The sequence below is a fragment of the Rhea americana genome, unplaced genomic scaffold (genome assembly GCF_003343005.1).
Source record: "Rhea americana isolate MKP2758 unplaced genomic scaffold, rheAme1 scaffold_58, whole genome shotgun sequence".
Classification (NCBI taxonomy): domain Eukaryota; kingdom Metazoa; phylum Chordata; class Aves; order Rheiformes; family Rheidae; genus Rhea; species Rhea americana.
This window is the reverse complement of record NW_028186734.1, coordinates 1,765,514-1,769,281: the sequence shown is the minus strand read 5'-3', so window position 1 is coordinate 1,769,281 and position 3,768 is coordinate 1,765,514. Positions and strand designations below refer to the sequence as shown.

General features: G+C 37.2%; 1 long non-coding RNA gene across 1 annotated transcript in view; it reads left to right on the top strand.

The window, feature by feature from the left end:
* Positions 1-426: 426 nt before the first annotated feature.
* LOC146587592 (uncharacterized) overlaps positions 427-3,768 on the top strand; it is a 19,305-nt gene continuing 15,963 nt past the window's right edge. The window contains exon 1 of the long non-coding RNA XR_014897609.1: positions 427-538. This is a non-coding gene — a long non-coding RNA (uncharacterized LOC146587592). The remainder of the gene's footprint in view (positions 539-3,768) is intronic.

Below are 3,768 nucleotides of genomic sequence, written 5' to 3'. Positions count from 1 at the left end.
CCTGCTGAGTGGRGAGGTTGGACTAGATCTCCAGAGGCTTACTGAGTCTATGATTCTATGAATGAATGGGAAGAGAGGCAGCAGATGCAATCTGCTCAAAAGAGAGAGAATGAACCAGAGAAAAGTTGGAAAGGAGAGAAGAGGTAGAAGAGAGGAGCCTCATCAAATACATTTGAGTTAAAGTAGAGAATATGGAAGAAAGCAAAAAGAATAAGTTTAAAAAAATGGTGAAGTGGTAGGAAGTGACACTGGTACAAGTTGTCTTCTGGAAGTTTGCATAAGCTTCCTTGTCAGGTCACAAGACCGCCTCATACAGCTATGCAAGACAGGCCATGTGCTGCAATGTTCTTATGCAGCAAATTCACTTTTATAGATCAATATGACAAAATGTTTCCATATTGACATACTACATCTCATTGCAGGAAGAAAGGTCTTGTGACATGTCAATCATCAGGTGGCATTTTGAATGGAAAAACAAACCAAATCCATTGTCTGATGAACATGCAAGGATGATTTCACAGAAGTACTGTCAGAACAAGTAAGTCTGTGTGTGTATATTGTCCAGTAGCTTGGGATTTAGGAGCTCTGAGGATGAGTAGGGAGATTCCCAATGATCCTGGGAGTGTATAACAGTATTCACATTCATTTGAGTTGTATATGGATTGGAGATTACATCAAAGGAATATACATGCCTTTAAAGGTCTTCATATGCTAAATCTGTCAACTGAATTTGGTCAGAAAACCAGTATACCTAAGAAACAACCTCTTCAATCCATAAAGGAAGGCTACCTGTGCTCGTAACAGGCTTGATTTAAGAAAAGAAAGAGCAAGATATTAGCTGTACTCTTCCTACTAGAAGAGGCTTTGAAGATATCTTAATAATTGGCTTTTGAACTTTCAGATATTTATTTTATTCATTTTCTTTTTGCTTGGTTGTATGATTTATGACAGGCCTTCCCTGGGATTTTTAATATGTTTTGTATAATCTTTATCTTAACCCTTGCAAAATGAGGTTATGCACCAAAGAACACATGCCCAATATTTAAAAGAAACATGTTCAGCAACAGATTCCAGTGTAAGGCAATATGGAAGCATACAGTGCTAGTTCCATTCAGGCAGTTCTAAAGCTCCCACAGGTTTCAGAATTTGAGTTCTGCAATTCAGATTAGTTGACATCACTGCATGAGCTTTGGATGCATGTGGAGTTCAGAACCATGTCTTGCCACAGAAGCAGACAGTAAAGATATTTCTGGAAAATAATACAAAATTTCCCAGTAAACTCTGGACAAAAAGAAAAAAGAATTAAAGCTTTTTTTTTTTTTTAAAAAAAAAAAAAAGCTGTGTAGTGGAAAAAACAAAGCTGGTAGGCAGTACCACAGGTAAAAGTCAAATGTGCTTAAAAATGAAAACCATTTCTAGTGTCAGTACTCTTTTTTTTCTTTCTCCCTTTGGTTTTTGCTATGTCATTATTGTCCCTCTTGAAGACAGGACATTAATCCTACTTAGAGTGAGTGATGGTCATTTTAACTGTAAGAGTGAGGTCATTGATTTACGGAGGTTATAGCTGCATTTGGGAACATGAGTTGGAACAAGAGAGATGATGAGGTTTTTGCATAATSTGAGCACATCAGTCTTCCTTCAAACTAGGATTTTTGAAGTTCTAGTGCTAAGTCTTTATAGTGGCCATTAGTTCCAGCTGAGAAGCAGGACTGATGTTGAGGAGGAGACAAAAGAAAGGGTGAGGGTGGGGTGAGGGGAATAAATGATTAAAAAGAGAGTAATTTAGAGAATAAATAAAGGCTAACATTACTTCAAAGATGATATACTATTTAGTTTCAGCAATGAATACAGGAATTTGTGGAAAACATTTTTATATAAAAATTAACAGCAATATGACTCATTGTATGTTTCAGTCTGAATCTCAGAGACAGAACAGAAAGTTGCATAACTAATAATGGGGTCTTATTAACTGTATGACCAAATATCTGTTGGGAAGGCTGGTATTTTGTGTTGCCCTGAGGGAACCCAGCTCAACCGTGGACAACATCTTTTCATTTAGCATAATGTTAAAGTTAAAAGACACAGCTAGCCATCATTTGCAATACAAGACCTGATTTCATGTTTGTAATTTGTAGATTTAACAAAAGTCCTTCATTTTCTCAAAAAAATCCCACCCACATGCAATGGAATAAGCCTTTCTCATACTCATCCAGTTACATACTTCAAAATATACCTCAGTACAAAACCTCAAACCACCACTAAATCTTGTAATCTGTACAGGACTTCAGGAGGTTCAACTCTGCTGTTATGGAAGGGAAGCATTTCTTTGTGATCATCCAATCCTACTTGTCAGCAGTTTTGCCTTACTGTGCTTGACAGGGAGTTTGTTTTGTGTCATTTCATTAACATACAGCTGTAGAAAACATCAAAACTGAAAGCCTGTAACTAGACATAGTTTGGGGTTTGTGGAGCAAATGAAATTGCAAAAGCATCTCACGAGATTACATTAGAAGAGTCAACTTAAATAACACATCTTTTGATAGTTTGTTTTATGTCTGTTTATGTTTGTTTTGATAAGCTGTTTTATGTCAAGAAGCTGGACAAAGATCAAAAACAAATGAGAAGAGACAAAAGATAGTTGGTAGAAACAGGCAGGTGTTCTTTATTTCATGTGGCACAGCATTAGGCAGACAACCCAAGAAACAGTTTCTAACAAAAACCAGCACTATCACTCCCAGGAACCATCCCCAAAACAAGGGTCTACTGCCAACAGTGGCACTGAGATGTCATTGCCTGTCCACTCTAATCTTGTATTTTGCATATGCTTAGGCCATTTCTTAGCTGTAAGCATCCTTTCCAAGGAGACTAACTTTTTAAAAGAGCCAGTATCTTTAGACAGCATACATACTGTGCAGTATCACCAAAGTGCAATCTCCTCAAGCCATGCTAAAACATAATGCTAACTCGGGAGAGAAGGCAATATAATAGCCTCACATCTCTCTGAGGTAATAATAATGCTGTTTCTTAGCTGACTACATACGGGACACCTGAGGGAAGATCATTATGGCTTCAGAGTCTATTTTTAAACTCCTGACGCAGTAGCAAGAACCTGGAACATGGTTTGCTGAGAAATAGGGTGAGCACCTCTCCCATCTATAACTGCTGAGGGGGCACTGGCAGCAGAAGAAAGCTCATTCTACCTTCACTGAGAAGGCACAGAATATAGATGCTGTTTTACAAATCTGAAGGATTAGGAAGAGGAGAGGTAAATCAAAGATTACGAAAGACAGTAGTCTTTGCATTATTTATTAGGCAGGAGGTAAGCAATGACTGCAGTATGGGGAAGTTATATAGTTAGCATTCTGGATTAAAGGCATGAAGAATGGCTGGTTGAAGGAAGACATTCTAGAGTCTAAGGGCAAAGCTTTAAAAGCCTTGGGATATTATTTTTAATTATTATTATTATTATCTACATGTTATTTTCTCTATATATACTATTTTTCTTTCTAAATTAAGAAAATAAACATTTATAACAAGTCACTGGGTCAAATCTTGCTCTCCACCGAAGCCAAATCCATTGACTTCAATGTGAGGGAACCCTGTGTAAACAATGAAGGGCAAATTTGGCCCTTTATGTCCTGAAAAATTTGCTTGTATCCATTTCCTGCAATCTACAAGGAAATGCAGATTGAAGAGTCATAATTCTTAAGAACTTCTCTTGAATTACCAGAGGAGTATCAACAAAAATGTGGTATGAGAGGAAAAAAA